We start from the raw sequence: 20945 nt of genomic DNA on the forward strand, positions 1-20945 counted from the left end.
ATTTACAATCTGGAAGTGCCATCACACCCCGGCTTCTGCAACTAGACCAGCTACTCATTACAAATGATGTTTTTAACCATAATTCACATCATTTCATAACTTTCAATAATAAGGCTTTGGTACAAAAATTGAGTTATGCCGTAGTGTTGACCCATGGGTCAACAATAAGCTTAGAAAATATTAAAAAAATAATGAAATGAATCTTTGTGAAGTCTTTAAATCAAATCTACCTAGATGCCCTAATGTAAAACATAAGAGTCCCTTGTCAGATAGACAAACTAGGACCAAGGGAGAATTTTACCATACTTGCTCCTGCTCAAGCTCCATTTTTGGAGCTTTTTTATGTCCTCAGTGACCCTTAGGTGTTGTACCATGTTGGTTTGCTACAAGATCAGCTTCCACCTCCTTCACCTCTTCATCCTCATTAATTGGAATTTTGTTTAGGAGCTCTTCAATTGCACTGCATACAGTTTGATGTCCACCTTTATCTGCTTGGCCATAGCGTTGGACCCCTCACACCTAAGAAGTGACTCCTTTTTTACCTGGATTGAGGTCCTCATCTCAAAGAGCCTATCCATAGTGTGCTTGCTCTTGGTCGACATCTTCTCCATCAATAATTCCAAATCAGCAACATAGTCACAAACCAGCAAATTATGCCGGCCCAATCTCCCTGCACAAGTTGATGCCAGACTCTGTGATACAAGGATTTTTCTCGTCGTGATGGGCAGCCTCAGAGGCACCATTTTCCGTTCTCCAACCCTCAATCTTCCGCTCCAACCCTCCTCCTCTTGCTCTGCACATTTGAATAGCGTTCTCACCAAACTTGGCCCATGCCACGGTGTGGTCTGCGGGGTCTTTTGTTTGGCCTTTCAAAAGCGTACCCTTGAGAAAAATTCACTGTAATCTCTCCACAAGATGGGGGGTCTTGATACACCTTGTGGAAGAGCAGCCTACAATCATCTACTATGAAGCGAGATTAAGATAAATCTTGGCACGTATGTTGTGCTTAAACTTGAACACTGTCAACCACTGATCCTCTAGGAGCATAACTTCATTTAGATCCTTTGGAAGCACCCCTAGTAGGTGTAGCCCATACTCCTCATGTAGCTCTTCTACTATATGATAGAATTTTGTGAGCATGGGTTGATCTTCCATTTTGTTTTTCCCTACAAAAATCAAGTCAATTAACACATTCCAATAGTTAGAATTCTTTCTTTTACAACATATATAGTATCAAATCTTGTAATGCAAATTGGCATGTGCAATGCAAATCTCAAACATGCAGCTTGCACTAGGACACATGCAATACCTTGTTTTGAAAATCAGCTACCCTAAACCCTAAAAAAATACATCTTTTATATATGTATTGACATACATATCAATAATGTGCATTAATAGCACTACATACAAAAATATTCAATCTGCAATTTTTATCACACCATGCACAAATCACCTCTGCTCTTTAATGTAGACCTATCATTGTCGGCAAGGATAGAAGACCCTCCATGTTTAGATTGCATGGCTAAGAAACTCGGCTTGCTTACGCGAGTATTCGGTGTCCTCACTTCCTCAGATGGCACAGACAGTGTGGTCTTGTGATGTGAGGAGACATGAGCTTGGAGTTTCCCTTGGTAGGCCTAGCTGATCTCTCAAGAGCGGACTTAGTAGCAGCAGCCCTCCATGAGGACCTCATAGCAACCAGCAGAGGGAACACCAAGAAGAGATTGAGATGAGCATATCAAAGAGAACGGTCGCACAACACAACTCAATGCAGAGGAAGCTTGTGATGTGGCAATAGGAAGGCCAAGCGGCCTGTCAATTCCAAACGCAGAGGATAACTCGTCTTGCATGCAGGAGAGAATGATACGAAGTGGTTAACCTTGCAATTATTACACCACACACACATGTTTTCAGTCAAAAGTAGCTCATATTATAAAATTGGGAGTGCCCCCCCCCCCCCCCCCCCCCCCCCCCCAAAAAAAAGAAAAAAGAAAAAAGAATATGACATCTTTTGTTTTATGGCCATAACAAAGCATCACCAAATAGGTGAAATCAAAATTGGTCTTTGTTTTGTACCACCAATACATGCTTTCACCCCACAAGGATGAGTGCCAACAATTGCTTCAAGAGATGGTTGCTAATGGCCTATAATCCGCATTGCAAGAGACATTGGCCCATTCCTCGGTAAACCCAACACCTTGTCAGTATTGGACATTACAATTCTAGTGTCTGTTTGTAGTGCATGCCTCAGACAAGAGCTTGCTAGTGTGTTTGAAGTTCAAACTAAAAATTTGGGCTACAATCGTGGGGTGCACTCACATAAGATAATGTGATATACTGCATGTGATTTTCCTCCTTTCCTTATGTATTTAGCTTGTGTAGGTTGTTGGCACGCTTTGTGTTACTGGAGAAGCATTGTTCAAATTGTATATCCACAAAAGTTTATAGGCCTAGGAAAGAACCTTATTGTGGATCTTGCAATAGCAACACCATAGTAATTACAACACCAAAGTTGAAAGCACGCATTGCAACCAAAGACAAGAAGATTCTTGATGTGTACATCATTGGTGTAGTGGTGGATTTAGTGCTTGCATTGGATAGAAGCTTCAACCAGATTTACATTGACTTTGTTTTTGAGGCAAGAGATACCTTGGTAACAAGCTCATGCTTTGGTCGCTTCAAAATTAATGCAAGCGGGCATGTAGTGGCATATGAACCTAATTATTAGTTGTATTGATGTTCATCTATCATTTTTAGGTCTTTTCACTTTCACATGCTTGTTCTATCTATTCCTTCAAATCAAAGTTACACTTCCATCCTCTCTACTTGTTTGTAACTTGCTTTTGCACACTTTTGGTTGTGCCTTTATGTATTTTTCACTTTGTACCTGCATTGAGGATTCAAAGGATTTCTTTGTCTCTCTTTGTTTATCTTCTCTGTGTCTCTCTCTATCTATCTACAAACAAATACAAATAGTCACCCGTGCGCATACACACACACACACACATACAAAAAAAATTCTTTCCCCCCCCCCCCCCCCCCCCCCCCCCCCCCCCCCCCCCTCTCTCTCTCTCTCTCTCTCTATCTCTCTCTATTTTTCTCACACCTCTCTCTGTCTAATAATAAGTAGAAACAACACACATTCTTTCTCGTTCTTTGTGTGTGTTTGTGTGTGTGTTTTTTAGAACTTGTGACGTCTACTTACTTTCAAAATTTGAGCATTTTCTTTCTCCAAGCACATACAAAACACACACACACACACACACAAAGAGCCAATCCTAATCTCTTTCTTTCGCTCTCTCTCTCTCTCTCTCTCTCTCTCTATATATATATATATATATATATATATATATATATATATATATATGTAAATCTACTTACCTCATTCTAGTTTTGTTGCGTTTAACAAGGAAAAATAGATGCACAAACACACTCACAAACAAAGGAACCTCTCTCTGTCTCTCTCTCTATACCTATCTTTATCCTTTTGTCTTCTCTCTCTTTCTATCGACTGCATGTAATCCAACACACAAGCTCTCTCTCTCTCTCTCTCTCTCTCTCTCTCTCTCTCTCTCTCTCTCTCTCTCTCTCTCTCTCTCTCTCAAGCACTTCTAAAACAATGGACTCTCCCCCTCTCCCTCTCTCTATACCATTTCTTGTTTGATATTGTCGCCTATATTTGCCTTAAAAATTTTGACCAGTTCCTCTCACCCCCCCCCCCCCCCCCCCCTCTCTCTCTCTCTCTCTCACACACACACACACACACACACACACATGGAAAGAAACAAACACACAGACCCTATTTTCCATAGTCATGGAGAACCCTACTAATTTGAATATTCCAGAGACATACACGTTGACATGGTATTTATGGAGGCACATCCTTTTAATTAAGGTTTGCTTCTAGTGCTCCATAACATATTGCAAACAAACTTAAGCTTTGAATCGTTTAGGGTTACCATGCTACAATGCCTACTTGAGGAAACAAATTTTGTTACACATTTTTCCGCTTCATTATTCTTTGCATCGCAATTGGACTCATCACAAGTGAAGGCACTGCACAATTTAATGCTTTATACGAAACTTGCAAGACATCAATGAGTCTCACAATGGAGGTCATTCATATTTTTTCTCACAAATTTGAAAAATCGCTTGTCATGATCCTTCATAATGCTACAATTGGAGAAAGCAAACAACAAGTAGTTGGGGCATCACTTCAACAATTCAGGAAAGCTTCTAATTATAGATGCATCTGCCATCAGCTTAATATATTATGCTTTCACAAGTTTACAATAATTAGATAAGGATGTCCATTGGAAAATCCAAGGATGTGATACGTTATTCCAATTGTGCAGAGAAAACATGAATAAACTAGCTACTCAAATCACAGATCTATTCCTTGAAAAACAACCACTTTGTGTCCATACACGCTTTGCAGTCACAAAAAATTTGAAACGTTTAAGAAATACAAAGTCCACAAAAATTGCTGCATTTGCTCTACATCAGAGATCTAAGGTTGCAGTAGATGGAGCTCGCAAAACCGGACCGTATGCGCACAATGTAGGTATTGGCGCGTAGCTCTCGTCGGGGGCAACACGCTGTAGTTCTCCACATTTGATTCCGACCACCGGTGCACATGTAGCGTCAAGATGAAGCTCACACTCTCTCTGGTACACAGTACGCTCACTCATAGACTTCACACTGTTTAAAAATGACAAAAGTTTTTTCATTAAGGTCAAAAAGTGGTATAAATACCTTACAATTCTCAAACCCTAAAGTTCCAAATCAACCATCTACTCAATCAACTGTCAAAATTGGGATACAATCTGGAAACTTCTGTAAGCCCCAATATTTACAAGGTGAAATGTCGAGTTTTCTCAATAAATGATTAATTACAAAAAATGATAATCTGCCGAGTATTTAGTTTCCGTAGGGTGTGTCCAGCTTCTAACACTCCCCTCCTCCTTGCTCATGTCGTCCCCGACATGGCTATTGAGTTGCTTCTTCATCTTATGGTTTTGTGCATCTTGAGCAGCGACTCGTATCTTGCATGTAAATCCAATAGTGTTGGGCCGAATATATCAGTGTTGATGGTGAAGAAGTCGGTGTAGAACGCTTCTTCAAAGGCCTGGAGGTGATAGGATGGCAGAAACATTATCCTTTGATACAATGCATGTATCACCTCCTTGGAAGGCTGACCAGACAGATCATATGCACATCTGTAAGTATCTTGAAAGAAGAAGATACTGTCTGTCACCTGGCCTGGTTTGAACGTCTCGAAGACTGCCAAAAGGGTTTTGCAGATCTTCCTCATCATTATGCAAGAAAGGTTAGGCGAGCCAGTGAACAATTTGATGGCGCCCGTTAGGGTTTTCACCATGTATTGAACACTTATTCTCTCGCCTGCCTTCAAGCTTGGCAGCTTCGAATAGTTCAGCTAAGTGGGTTGGCTTCTTTGTAGTATCTCCTGGGCCTTCCACGTCCGTATCCTTGGTAGAAGGCAGAAGCTTAGGTTATCTCTGATGATTTTGGGTGCCTCTACCAAATGGATTAGGTACTGTGGATACTTCGTCAGCCATGCCTTTCTGCACCTGGGCTGGGAGTCGACTATCAACTTGGCCCCTTCAGGTTGGAAGATATCTGCTATGTAGAGTGGCACTGTCGGCTCTTCTCTGATCCTCTTGTTGATGGTGGCGGCTTCGTCCTTTAGCAAAGGATATGGGAGAGAGGGTTGTAGCCATTCACGCCGGAGGTTGCTGGCGTCGATCTTCTGAATGGTCATGGATTTAAAAACCCTCTACTCCCATTCCAAGGCTTCCTTGGCCGTTTCTCTGATTTCTGCCTCTATGGCCTTGCGCAGCTTCTCTTCCTTTTCTTGTGTCAGATCTTGTGGCTCTTGAGAGGGTCCTACTAGGATTTCCTCTTGCATGGGTGTGTCCACATGATCTGCCACATTCTCTAGGTCTATGCCTTCCATGGTTACCAGCCTTGTGCCTGCCTGCTCTTCTGCCTGCTGTCCTCTCAGCTCTTCTATCTGCTTTAGGAGTGTCTATTTCTCTGCTTCAGCTTCTTCTCCCATGTTCACGAGGAGGTCATTCAACTCGGCGTTTATCTTCTCCACCTCCTCGAGCTTTCTCTTGATAATTTCTAGCTCATCTTGCATTGCTTTCTGCTCTTCTTCCATGCGTGTTTGCATAACCACCGACCCTTCCGCCATCATCAACCTTTGCTTTTTCTCTAAAGTCAACTCTTTCTAAAGCTCTTTCATCTGTTCTTCATAGATCTGGCTTTCTGTAGTGGTGTGAGTCGAGCTAGTAGCTCTGACTCTGGCAGAAGATGCCCGTAGCCGCTGGATGGTTTGATCTTTAACTTTAAGCTGGTCCTTGAGCTCAAGGACCTCATCTTGGCTAGCCTCCTGGTCTATTTCTGCCTTTCTTTGGCATTTTGCATGGCCTCAACTTCCTTGGACTCCTCAGCAAGTTGTAGGGTTAGGTTATCCCTTTCCCTCTCTGCATCTGTCAATGACTTGCTGAGTTGTCTATACTCCTCTTTGGCTCCTTGCAGTCTTTGAGCTGCTGCATGATTTTCTCTTTCCATTTCCTCGCATCTTTGCAATGACTTTTCCAGAGTGGCTTGCAACTCTGCTTCTCTCTCTATCTGCCTTTGGCTTTGTTTTTGTAAAGTGTCAACTTTCAGCTTTATCTGCACTTCAGTGGCTTTGAGAGTTTCCATTTCACTTTCTGAGGCCATTGACTATGCTCTTAGCCCAGTTAGCTTTGTCATCACCACATCCCAATCATTGGTGGGTGGGTGCAGGTCCACTGTATCAGTGGCCATCTCCTTTAGCTCTACTAACCGTAGGCTTTGCATTTGCTCTTTGGGCCCCGTGCTTGCCAAGTCGAATGTGACTGTGGCAGCCTCTTCTTTTGTATATCCGGCAGCTAGCAGGTCTAGAAATGTGTTGTATGATTCATTTGGCTCTGGCTGCCCACTTTTGGGCTTAGCCTCTTCCTTTGGTTCTTGCTCCTGGCTTTGTTCTTGCTTGGACTCTTCTTTGTCTTCTGGTTTGTCTTGCTCCTCTTTCTCTTCTTGTGGAGGGCTACGAGGAGGTGGTGAGGGCGGTGGGTTGGATTCAGGGCCGGTGGAGTTGTCAACTTTTTCTTGAAATCTTTGTCCGCCTTTGTCTTCCTTTCTCTCTCTTGGCCTTCCTGCTCTTCTGGCAGTTTCTGTCGGACTTGCTCCACTTCCTCTTCTGTAAAGGGTACATGTGGGAGATTCTCTGCTGTGGCATCAAGAATCTCAAAATTCTTAATGTAATCATCGAATATGTCTCTGTGCACCCTTCGGGATGATCCCGACAGTGCTTCTAGAGACAGCTTCCATAGCTCGTCTAAATCTCCTTTGAGGGCTCTTTCTGCCCTGAAGCTTTCCATCAGCCACTCTAGACGTGCCGCTTTCTGTGATTTCGTCTCTTTTACTGGCAGTTGGGCAGATTATTTCTTTCCCTTCTTTAGCTCTGGCTGCTCTTCTTTCACGGTCTCTAACCGGCGTTTCAAACGGGTTGCCACCCTTGGTGCTTTGGGCTGTTCGTCTTCCTTATCTTCCTTGAGCCTCAGCCAGTCGTTTTGTGATGGAGGGTCGAGCCATCTTCCCTTGGCGTGCAATGCCCCATAAATCACCTTCGTGATTAGCTCACCCGGCACGATGTATGTGGGGTTCTTGTTGCCCATCTTCACCAGATTATCATGTACATAAGCTGCATAATTGATGATCTTTGGCTTGCTTTTCTACATTGCCCAGGTGAATGTTGTGGCAATTGCTACAGGCGGCATCCTGTACTTTTGTGGCCGCTTTGTACACATATGGAAATATTGATTGTACATCTGACTCATGATTGCCACTTTGGGGTTGGAAATATCTTCAAAGGTATAGTTGGCTTTCTTTTCAGTGTACACCTTTACTTCGTCTCTTCTTTTGGTTACACTATCCCCCTTGCTGGAGAGGTCTAGTGCAGCTGCCACTACTCTTTCTGTGATTAGAATCTCAGTGCCTGGCTTGCCCTGCAGATCTGTAACTCGGGCCACTCCATCTTCTTTTATTGTTGTCACAAATTCCCATACTCTTTTTATGTCAATACCTGCCGGCATCGCTTCAAAGAAATTGTGGAGATCAATCTTCTCCAAATACTCTGCCATCTTGCTTCTGACGAACTCATTGAGTTCCCGCGGTAGCATTGGTAGCTCTATCATGTTTCCTTTGGTGTCTTTGAACACGCCTTGGTAAATCTTTAGATCATTGGACTCTAGCAGATCTTCTTGGATCCATGTGCTTGTTGGCTTTAGAGTATCTTTTATGGTCATCCTTTTCTTCTTGCCGGTGACTTTGCGGCTGCCATAGATCCTGTTGCACTTAGTAGTCCGAAGTTAGCGTTTTTTTCATATCAGCTGAGAAACTGAGTTTTATCTATCCAAATGACTTGAAAATTGAAATTAAAGCGTAAAAGGAACTTGTGAAACTGTGCATGTGCTCACAGTGCAATTCTGGCCAAAAATTTTCATTTAGACATCCTACGCGTAGGATGTCTTTTTCATCAGATTTGGGTGATACTTGACATGCTGGTGGTCCTTGGCCTGTACAACATGGCTATGTGCTTGGATTTGGATTTGGGCATCAAAAAGTGGCTTTTTGGGCTGATTCAGGCTTTAGGTCACAAATTGGGTAGAAAGTCCACAACAGGTAGCAAGTGATGTCCAAATGGGTTGAAAATTGATATATGGGCTCATTGCACCATGGTATTGGCTCACATGATGTCACTCTTTGCACAGAAGGTCAAAAATATGCTAGAGACATCCTATATGTAGGATGTCTATTTCATCAAAATGACTTGGGATTTGTTCTGTGGGTAGTCCTTGGCATGTGTAACATGGCCATGCTCTTGGATTTTGATTTGGTGAAGAATTGATGTTGGTAAGACCCTGGGTAGTGTTTTTGGGCTCAAAAAGTGTATCTTGAAGGTGTTGGGGGTTAAAAATGATTAAAATGGCTTCAAACTTGGTATATGAGCTCTTGAAGATGATAAGAAAAGATCTGGAATGTAAAAATACCCCTTGTAGGCCAAAAATGTCAAATAGACATCCTACGCGTAGGATGTCTACTTCATCAATTTTTGCAGGTAACCATACAGATTGGTTGGTTATGTGCTTGTGAATGTGTTGTGCAAGTTTCATGTGATTTGGAAAAGTTTTGGTAGGTCTATGGCCCATTATTGCCTCTATGCCCACATTTGCGTTTTTTCATGCATATGACGTCAATGTTGGTCCAAATGGGATGAAACTTGGTGGCTAGCATGTAAAGGCCATTCAGAAAATGTGTGTGATGAAAAATGTTGGGTTCTGTGCCCAGAAATGCCCTTGAGACATCGCGTAGGATGTCTCCTGATGATTTTTTCATGGAATCTGTCACTAGTGCCAGCCCTTAGTCCCGCTGAGTCCCTTTTAAGCCTAATTTCAACAAAAAAGTCAAATTGATAGAAAGTAACTCCCTGTGTGGATTTCAGAGCCTCCGAGCCGTCTTCTGACTTTTGGAGTGCTTTTTGGCGATGAAATTTCTTGATATTGGTCTCCATAGCTTCCCGATCCCTTGGGGATCCTTGCCGTATGGTTTTTGTCGACTTTGGCTTCACCGGAGCTCCATTTGGAAATTTGTCGCTCTAGAAGCACCCGTGGTTGCGTTTACAAGTCTTCGATGATTTGTGGTGGTCTACCACCATAGGACTTGGTTGTTGATGGTCTAGGAAAGACACTCGTGAAGTTTGGTGGCAAACGGACATGCGGTTTGGCGGAGAGAGCTATTCGACGCTTTGTGTATCTGATGTCGTTTTTGAAGTTTAGTGCCGCTTTGGGTCACCTTTTGGTCATGTGGGCTACATAGACTTGTCGAGCGTGTCGAGATGCTCCTACCCATGAATTTTGGTAGCATTTGGGCGCCTTTCCGCCGATTTCCCATTCGGTGGCCTCTTGCGGGATTCTAGGAATTAGGGTTTTTCCTGATGGTTTTCTACTGCCTTTGGACATCCAAGACTGGTCTCCTATGCTAGGGTAAGCTGCCGATGAAGTCTCGTTGCTTTTGGGTTAGCCGTTAGGTGGCTGCTTCTACTTGTAGGTCTCTACTGCCCTCTTTGTGTGTGAACCCTACGCTAGTTTTCGCGACAAAACAACAAACATGTGCGAAAAGCTCAAGGTGGTGAGCCTACCTCTCATGTCTGAAGCCCGTCGGATAGTCGTGCGCGTCGTAGAAGCTGCTGGATGTTCTGCTCGCTCTAGGTGGCAGAAGCTCTCTCTCAAAGGACAATAGTGAAAATGAACTAAAAATGAGGTGAAATTTTCTTATAATGGAGGTCCCCGAACCACTAATCATGACATTTGACATGTGCTCCCAACTTCTTGCGAGACGCGGTTTAGGCTCAAAAATTTATTGATTTGGACTCCATTTGCTCTGTTTACAAGAAATTTGGCATTTCGGTCAAAATCTAGCCAAAACACGCTTTCCGCTCCAGTCTCATAATTGCACCCCCACTGTACCATAGGTTGTCCTATAGTCACTGATCATCCCCATATTTTTTGTTTTTCATTATGACCATTTTTTGCCTGCTTTTTGTATTTTTGAAGTTATTCTGCCGAAAATTAGCAAACTTAAAAGGAAAATAGCAAATCAAACCCAGAAAATCCCCAAAAATCATAATAAATAAAAAACATCATCGCAAAACATTATGCACTCACATGCAATTTTTATGGCCGCATGTCTCCGTTTTACCAATATTTTGCCCGAAAAATGGCTATTTCTACTTATATACACACAACTAGGGGCTTGATTCGGCGTTTGGCCCCATATACCTATAGATACATGTTGTATAAGGGCATATGTACTTGGGTTAGTCCAGAAAATTTTGCAATCAAACAACAACCCTTAAAAATAGTCTAAAATCATGCCCTTTTTTGCTCTTTCTACTATTGGTTCCGCATTTGAGAATGCCTCCCCCCTTCCTAGCCGGAGTCCTCCTGGACGATAAGGTATCACCTTGGAGTATGTGCCGTGCATAGGTTGAAACATTTGTGCTAATGCTTGGCCGATTAATGTGGCCCTATTTTATGCATACTTGATCAATGCATGGAAAAATTAATGTTGTGCAAGAGGAGGGTATAAGCAAGATGCTTATTGGCATTCACCGTCGAGGTTTCCTGTTTTCTTTGCAAGTAACAACTGTAACTTTATTGCTCTTTGTTTAATTGTTTTTCTTGCAAAAGACAGTCGCTTTGCCGCTACTGTTGATATGGCCGTAGTTGTCTCTTTGGAGAGAATTGACTTGGCCGGAATGGCCGTAGCCCATATCTCTTTTGCTTTCCATTAGCAGCTTGTCTTTGCCGGTTTTTGTAGGTTTCTTGTTACTTCCTTGGTTGCCACTGTTTTTTGTTGCTTATTGGCATCCACATAAGTCTGTTTGCCGGTTGCAAATGCAGCTGTCTGCCTGCCGATGTTGCTTGTACTGAAGGGAGTTCCTTTTGCTTTTGTTTCGGTATCCAAATGCGAGTCACATTTGAGTTATTGCTGAGCATTTTCTTTGGGATACAAATTTGTTTTATGCCCTTGGTGTTTGGTTGAACTATTGGCTTATGCTGGCTTCCTCCGTTTTTGTGTTTTCTGTCTGCCATGTCATTTCTATTCTTCCGCACCCATACTTCTTTCTCTGGTTTTGGTAACCTCGATCTTTGCACTCCGGTTGGTGACTTGTCATACTTGTAGTGGACAATGTTGGTTATTACCTGTTTGTTAGCCTTGGGTATTATGTTGTTCTTTGGTGGCACCCTTGCTTTTGGCTCTTTTTCCAGTGATTGCATTGCTGGCAGTTGATTATTGTGGGGTTGCTGAGAAAAGGTTATTACCTGTTGTTCTTGTGCATGCTGAATTTTGACTGTATTCGCATTCCAATCTATCTTCACATTGTAATCTTTTTGCCAAGGTTGTCCCAACAACAAGGGGTGTTGTGTGCTTTCATCCTCAACTACATAAAATTTGTGTGGGTAAATATATTGATGTATTTATACATGCAATATAGTCCAACCCAATGTTTTCAACGAGTGTGATGTACTACTTTCCAGCACTTGAGGAGTAGGATGAAGTTGACCTGTGGACTTGAGCTGTTGGTATAATCTGTAAGAGATCAAATTTTCTTGAGCTCCAGAATCAAGCAATGCCATCAATTCAACTTGATTGCTACCCACTTTGACTGCAATTATTGGCTCCACTCTGTCTTCATCCAACTTCGTTAGTCGAATGGCATTGATTCGCAATGGTGCTCCACTTTGTTGTTCTTGTCGTAGAAGTCTTCGTTTTGCAATGTGTTCTTTTGCTTCTGCTTGAGCTTCTTCTCATACTCTATGTTTCTCCTTCATTCGTTGTTTTTCTTGATGGATTTGTTGAAGCATATCCTGTGTTAGTGGTAAATGATATTTCTTCAATCGACACCCACTAATCCAATTGGGCATTTCTTCACCTGCTAATGTAGCAAGCTTGACAGCTCCGCTTTGTGATAGATCACTAATCACAAAGGGTCCCATCCCTCGCTTTTTAAGTTTCTTGGCATGTTGCTTCAAAGTATAAACAAGTACATAATCACCTGTTTTGAACTCTTTCGTGCGCACATGCTTGTCAAAAAACTCTTTTTGTCTTCTCTTTTTAGCATAGATCGAAGCTACAGCTCTCAAGCGGAGTTCATCTAGCTTTTCAAGATCATCTATTCTTGAAGAGAGCTCATGCCCTGTCTATTCTAGGCATTTCGCTACTCGTAGAGTTGGAATTAAAAACTCTATGGGTAATATAGCATTTAGGCCAAACAACATGTTGTACGGTGCTGTTCCAATCGATGTTTTGTAAACTACCCTATGTGCCCATAGTGGTGAGTGTAGCTGATGATCCCAATCTGTTCTTGACTCTAACACAATTTTAGTGAGAACCGTGCATAGTGTTTTATTTGTGGCCTCAGCTTGTCCATTTGCCTGTGGATGGTATGGAGTAGATTTCCTATGTATGACCATGAATTCCTCTAGCAGATATTCAATGACTTCATTAAGAAAATGTGTTCCGCGATCACTGACAATTTCTATTGGTAAACCGTATCGTACAAAAACATTCTCATACAAAAATTGTGCAGTGGTGTGTACATCTGCTTTTTACGTTGCCTTGGCTTCCGTCCATTTTGTGAGATAGTCCGTAGCCACAATGATATATTGGGTATGGGTGCGATATGCAGGGGGTGAAATAGGTCCCACAAAATCAATGCCCCATTTTGCAAATCCCTTGCTCCCATCATTGGCCGTAGTGGCATCTCATCTCTCTTTATCGGCACCTTGGTGCGCTGACATGCGTCACAACGCTTTACAAACTCTTCAGCATGCATATGCAATGTAGGCCACCATATTCATGTGGTTAAGACAATTTTTGTTGTCTTATCGCCCGAAAAATTGCCTCCACTTATTCCGTTATGTGCATGTTCTAGAATCAATAAGTATTCACTTTCACTTGCACAAATTCTAAGTTGATTGTCCTTTCCTCGCTTATAGAGTTGGTTCCCAAGTAACTGAAAGTCGTGAGCCTCCAACTCTATAGCCCTTTTCCATGCTCTTGTTATGTTTTTAGAAAACGTCCTGGTGGTTAAGAAATCAATGATATATTGAATCCATGCAGGTGCAATGTTTACCTGAAACAATGTCGCGTGATCCACTAATCATTTGGCACTACATATAGTACAATTGGTAACATAAGAATGTGTGTCCGCATACATAGTTGGCCAATGAACCCCTAATTGTTTCACTCTCTGGTGTGTTTTCACTGTTGAACAATGAAATGCACAATCCTGGACATGTGCTTCTTCAAGGTAACACTCGAATTCTTCCGGATTTATACATAATCATAGAATTTGGTCCGATCCTAGATGATACAGCCGTCCTGCAATCAACTGGAAGTTTTTTGTTTGTCAAATTGTTTGTTGTTTGGATCTGTATTCCGTATTATCAAACCTATCTCCAAAGGAAAGAATGCTAACAATTTCCTGAGACCATTTGGGTATCATTTCAATATTGAAAAGATAAGCATCTGGTATGTCATCATCTACTCCTTCAAGAGCTTCCCCGTTGTGTATCCTTGAAAGATGATCCGCTCGTAGATGAGTTTTACCCTTTTTGACCACCACTGTGAAATAAAACTCTAGCAATATAATAAACCAGCGTACAATTCTTCCTGTATTGCATGGTTTATTTACCAGATACAAAAGAGCTTGATGATCTGTGAAGAACACAAATTTGTTTGCGAGCAAATAATGCCGAAATTTCTTTACAGCATAAATCATTCCTAACCCCTCTCTTTCTGTGGTTGTGTAGTTCTTTTTTGCACTGTTTAACTGTCGGCTTGCATAACAAACTAGAAAATCCATTGTTCCGTCCCCAGGTTGAGCTAGAATACTCCCTATAGCATATGTAGAAGCATCAATGTGAACATGGAATATCTTTTCCCAATCTGGTGCTTTAAGTACAGGTGCTGATACAAGGTTTTCCTTCAGCTTTTGGAATGAAGTTTCACACTCCTCAGTCCAATCAAAATTGACAAGCAAACGATACAGAGGTTGTGCAATGACTGCATACATATATATGAATCTTCCATAATATTCGCAGTGTCCCATGAAGGATTGCACTTGTTTCGCATTAGTAGGCCTGGGTAGGTCTACTATGACTTGACTTTGTCTAGGTCAGTGATTATGCCATTTCTTGAGACAATGTGTCCTAAGATGCGGCCTTGCCTAACCATAAAAATACACTTTTCTGGGTTAAGACAGATTCGATATTACCCGCATTTTTCAAATACCTTTTGCAAATGGTCAATATGTTCCTTTCGTAGAAGAGAGTGTACACAAAGATCATCCATGTATATTTCTAAGAATATTCTCAGGTATTCTTTGAACACGTGCGTCATTAATCTTTGAAAGGTAGCTGGGGCATTAGTTAAGCCAAACAACATAACTCGATACGCATATATTCCCCATTCTGTGGCAAACACTATTTTCTGTTGATCCTCCATTGCAATTTCCAGTTGGTTGTATCCTGAAAACCCTTCTAGAAAGGAATACGCCCGTTTTCCGGCCACCCTCTCAAGTACATGTTCTGTGATTGGCAAGGGATAATTATCCCTTATGGTGGCTGCATTTACCTTTTTGAGGTTTACACACACTCGCAGTTTTTTTGTTCTTTTTGGGGACTACCACAATGGGTGACACCCAATCTGTATATTCGATTTCATAGATGAATTCAGCTTCCATCAGCTTGTCAATCTCCTCTTTGATTCATTTAGCAAATGTGTCATTATATGTATAAGGACGCTGTTTGCTAGGTTTTGCATCTGATTTCAAAGGAATTGTATGTTGGCATATCGTTGGATCAACTCCTTTGAGGTCTTTGTAGGACCATGCAAACACATCTTTATACTCCTTGAGAAGTTGTGTTAGCCGTTCTTCTTCTTCAGGCTCTAAATTGGTTGCTATATAGACTGGCTGAGGCTTCTCACCTGGTTCTGCGAGGTCTATCCTTTTTGCATTTTCTCGTCCATCGTAAGATTCCTGGTTTGTTCTTTCCCTGGCTGGTGGTGTCATTATGATTTTTTTGTCCTGGATGGTAAATTTCCGATAGTGTGATGGTACATTCATGTTTCCCTTCTCTGACTCCCCTTTACCATCACTATCTTCTTCAGTAGTCCATATCTCTCGTAAAGACCGTTTCAGTTCTTGGTATTTCTGTTTACGGTCCAGTTTGGTCCACTCTTGGTCTTTTGTTGTTCCTTTTTTTTCTTTTTGAGATTTTGTTTCTGTTTTAGCTTTTCGTACTTGTTTTATTTTCTCTCGCGTTCTTTCCCTTTGAACTTTTGAGAATCTTCCTGATATTTGATCTTTTACACAATCCTCTGCTTTTACAAGCATCAAATAGTGAGTTTTACCTTTTATCCTGGGCATCAGGTTCTCTCTCGCTTTGTTTTCTGCTCGTTTTCTCCTATAGCGTTCTTGGCGTCTAGGGTGCTGATTAGCAAAATCATAAAACTTGATATTCTTTGTTTTCCCCCCATGCTCACTTGAGTTGTCTGAACACTCATTATCTGCATCATTATTTATTTCCAGATGTTCAGAGGAGTTATAAAACTCTTCTTGTTCTGGTGGCTCTATCGTCTCATCTCCTCCTGGTATAATGCTTACCATGTAGTAGGGTAGCACATCATAGCCATCCTTATCACAAAATTTTGTTGTTGGACTATCCGTAATGGTACAGACATCCAATGTTGCTAGTATGTGTTCCCATTCTAGAGTTTCCAAGGCATCTTCAGGGAAAGGTTTCGGAATATACTCCTTGTCTTCTATTGCTCTTTCTAAGACGCATTCCTCTCTTCTTAAGCTTCCACAATGTGAAGCTCCGCACATCCATACCTCTTTTTGTTGCCCTAACCACACTGGGAGTTCCGATCCTGCTATTGTAGCTGAATCAAACTCTTCCACAGGTGTTTGGTTCACATCTTTGTAACTATGGTATTTCAGGTGTATTTTAGTTGTTGTCTCGCCATGTCTGAAGTATATGTGGTCGTAACCCCAATCTTGGACCATCTTTAATTGTCGCATGAATGGTCTTCCCAATATGATCTCATAATTGTTCTTTTTGTCCAAATCGACTATTGCAAATGTATGCTCATACTTGATCCCGCACGATGTGACAATCACTTTTTCTAAGAGTCCTAGAGGCTTCTCCATGAACCCGTCTGCCAATTGCAATTTCATTCTGGTAGCTCTCAAAGCTGGTTTTTCCCATTTTTTCCAGATTTCCTTGGTGGCGATAGCAACTCCCCCTCCACTGTTAAGAATAGCTTTGGACACTACTCCTTGGAATTCTACTGGTAGTGTGGTGTTTCCATCTTCTCCCTCGCAATACTCTCCAACCTTGTTTAATGGTACTGGCGTAGTGTTTAATTGAGGTCTGTCCAACTCTTTGATCCCTTCCTGTAGCCTCATGGTGGGGTATCTTACTCCAAATTTTTCTAGGCATTTACCTACTGTGGTCCACATGTTTGGTTGTAACCTTAGGAGTTCGGCTGATCCTTGTGAATCCATCACTTTGTTAGAAGAAAGTCTTTGAGATGGGATTGCTCTCACTTTAGATTTGGCTTCATACTCTCATAGGTAAGAGGGTAGAGTTTTCAGTGAGTCTGGTTGGCTGTGCCCCGAACTAATTGATCCCTGGTCTCCCCCTTGTGAATGTATATCAAAGTTCATTTGCGACCTTGCCTCAAATTCTTCAATAGGAGTTAAGATCTCATTCTTCTCTTTTATCGTGCTATTCATGTGGTTACTCACCCTGTTAGCCTCGTTGGCCTCACGGATTTTCTTCCACAGATCATCTAGACCGTTACAATCCTTACCCATTTCTGTCAATGTTTTAGGCTGCAACCCGTCACTTGCCTCATCTATTGTATTTGGCACTATGATAGGCTCTCCTCTGGACTCATAGGCATTCATGAGTCTTTCCTTTGTTTCTACTTGTTCCTCTAAAGTTGGTTGGATAGGGGTTGGAGCTGGTACTTCATGCCAATTTGCAGGTTTACCAAGCGGGTCTTCCATCAATGATTGAGCTGTTTCAATCATCTTTCTACACATTTCCAACCTTTGTTTTTCTATTTCAGCATATGGATAAGTCATCCGTCTTTGCTCCTGGATTTGGTTCTTTTTGAGTCTGGCTTCATAAGCTTTTAGAAGTGCATCCAACTGCTCATTTACCTTGTCTACCAGTACTGATCCTCCTGATCCTGCACTTTTGGGCTTTGCTATTTCCTTGGGTGCTATGGTTGCCGTGGTGTGTGAGCTTAAGCTAGCTAGATCCTCTAACCGCTCTAATCTATCCATTGTATGTTTTAACTCCTCGGATAGAGCTGTTTTCTCTCGTTCTTTCCTGGCTTTCATACGCGCCTTTCTAGCTTTCCAAGTGCTTCTCTGATTTTTCGTTTCTGAACTTGGGGCATCGGTTTTTGGCTCTTCAATTCTGGGTTCGTTCCTCATTCTTTGAGCTTGGGCTTGTGTCACCGCCTGAATAGGTATGATTGTTTCATTTTCTGACCCTCCACTGGAAGGTACTGTTTCTAGCATGTTCAAGGTAGTTTTTGCTCCTTTGCTTGGGTTTTTAGGGCAATCAGGAATCAAATGAGTAACTCGACACTCGGTGCAATATGCGTTGACTCTAATGATTTCATCATGAGGACAGCCTCTTAGCCAATGGTCTCCACCACACTTGTAGCAGGGTCCCTTGGGTTGTTGAGGTGCTCCTTGAGCTCCTCTTTGTTGGTATGCATGTCTCTGTCCGCCCATGCCTCCGTTGGCTATGAACAACAATGTTCGTTCATCTAAGCTATATCTTCCTTCTCATGCTGCCTGTGCAGCTGTTGGTGGTCCTGTACTTCCTATCATGCTCCATGGTTCTGGTGTCGAGGGTGCTTCCGATGGATAATAGACAGAGTTTGTGGCATATCCATTGGGATCTTCATAATATGCATGCATAGGCACCAAAGCCTTATCCTCTGATTTAGTTTAGGTTGGTGTATATCTTATATCGACTGGTCATAATCCTGGTAGGGGTGGTTGTTGCCCCAACACTGGTTGTGGTCTTTCTACACCTACAGGTCCTGGTAGGTTGCCTGCTTGATACCTAGGCATTGGTGGAACTTGAGGAGAAGCTACCTGAGCTTGGGGAGCGTAAGGTCTCTCTCTCACATATCCCTTGTTATAATAACATTCCTCTGTCCCATGGTTTGTCCATTTTTGTTCAATAGTACACCACTTGGGCTGTTTAGCTTGGGGTTTGGCGTACAAGTTAATCTTTTTTAGCACTTCCTCTATAAGATGCTCTTGGTTTACAGCTACTTTTCCTTTCGGTGTTGTCTTAGAAGACTTGCTTCCACTTTGTTGTGAAGATGAATCGTCGTCAAGGTCCTTGAACTCCCCCTCTTTATAGACTGCACAATTGTCCACAAGGTAAAGAGCCTCCTTGGTCAACTCATTCAACGTCATGCTCCCCTTCATATGTAAGTCCTTCTGGAGATCTGAATTCCTTAGTCCTTGGATGAATATAAACATAAGTTTGGACTGAGTTGGCAGTTCTTCCACAGGACAAAACTTAACATATCTTTTTAGTCTTAGGGCTGCCTTTTGTACAGATTCCCCATCTTTATGTTTGAATTTATGGATTTGTGAGATGGTATTATGAGCTATCTCCCTTTGTGAGAATTCCTCGATAAACTCATCAAACACTTCCTCCATAGACTCAAAGTCTCTACGCTCTACAGAGTCAAACCAAGTAGCAGCGTCATCCTCTAGGGTTACTCCAAACCCTGCAAATTGGGTAGGGAAGTCTAACAGCTCTTCAGCTCTAATTACGCGCACAAAGGCTGCTACATGATTTCTTGGATCTCTGTTTCCTGTGTATTTCTTGTTTACCCATTTTTGCACTTGAGAAGGTCTAATTCTACGATGGTCTACAAACCTCATCATTGGATCTCCACGTCCTAATCGATATACCTCCTCTGGTCTTTTGTAGTAGACTGGTTCCTCTCCGAGTGGTGCTCCTAAACCATAATTTCTAACAGTTCTTGCCAGAGATGATTCATCTCTTCGAAGTCGTTCTATGGGTGGTCTTCCAGGCTCTGTTGACCCTTGAGTATTTGGCTTACTCTCTCCTTGATACCTTGAATAGAGTGGGGGTTCTTACAAATCCCTTAGCCCTCATGCGGCTTGATAACCATCTCGGTGTCGGTCTTGTTCCAATGTGGCACTCTGTCAAAGCCATGCCTACAATGATGGCTGAGTTGTTGGTTGGTTTTGATTGTTGAATCCCTGCGATCGGGTAGAATGTGAGGTAGCGTCATACTCCTCTGAAAAGGGATTTGTCGACTTGCTAGGGGTGTAGGTGGCTCTTGGCACTTCATCTGGGACATATGTTGATGCTCCTGGAACTGTTGCCTTTTCTACCTCCTCTGGGAGAATACGTTGGTATTCTCGCCCGTACCTATCAACAAAAACTATATCCTTCCCCATAGCAGTTTCATAAGAGAATAAGTAAAGAACCTTGTCTTTGCTTAATTCGGTTAAGTATGGTTCTTTGCAGCGAAAGTAAGCGACTATTCCCTCACTCTCATGCTTGTAGATTCCCACGTTCTCATTATAAGTTGAAACCCTGGTTGTTTTCTTATCATACATAAAAATTGCTCCCGGTCGATCAATGTTTGGTGGCGGTTCTTGAGCTTCTGAAACCATTTTCCCTTTCGCCACGTTATCTCCATATCTGTTGTAATCTTCAGGGTTACTAACTATTAGATAGTGGTTCCCCTTTTCGTCTCAAAATCTATCTCCATCATCATAGACTCGAATTATCTCCAATCTCTGAGCCTGTCTTTCTTCAATACAAATGCACTTGCGTCCTCGATAATCAGAATAGACTAGGTCTCCCCTCGTATTTGTTCCTTCTAAGAAGATCACAGTGAGCTTGGAATCATTCAAAGGATTTAGGGAGGTGCTTCCTCCTGGCATTGGTCCATCATAGGTGAAACCTCCTGGCTCTTGACTACCCATCGTGAAGAAAGATTTGTCTGACGAAGTGTAAGTATCACTACCTTCCTCAAGTAGTGATACTGACGAAGTGTCAGTATCACTACTTTCCTCAAGAATCGGTGCTAGTGGATCTAGCCTTGCCTGAGTTACACTCTCCTCGGTGGACACTAAGCTACCTTGCTCACCTGCCACCTTCTGGTCTCTAAAAATGTATCTTCCTGATCTTAAATTCATCAAACTTATCAATGCAATTTATCACAAATCCAACCAC

The 20945-nt window shown here is 42.2% G+C and overlaps 1 pseudogene; it reads right to left on the reverse strand.

Annotated features, from left to right (window-relative positions):
- Nucleotides 1-1661: 1661 nt before the first annotated feature.
- On the reverse strand, nucleotides 1662-20380 carry LOC147432024 (uncharacterized; annotated as a pseudogene).
- Nucleotides 20381-20945: the final 565 nt, after the last annotated feature.

The sequence above is a fragment of the Adiantum capillus-veneris genome, chromosome 20, assembly GCF_014529385.1.
Source record: "Adiantum capillus-veneris isolate H3 chromosome 20, ASM1452938v2, whole genome shotgun sequence".
Classification (NCBI taxonomy): Eukaryota; Viridiplantae; Streptophyta; class Polypodiopsida; order Polypodiales; family Pteridaceae; genus Adiantum; species Adiantum capillus-veneris.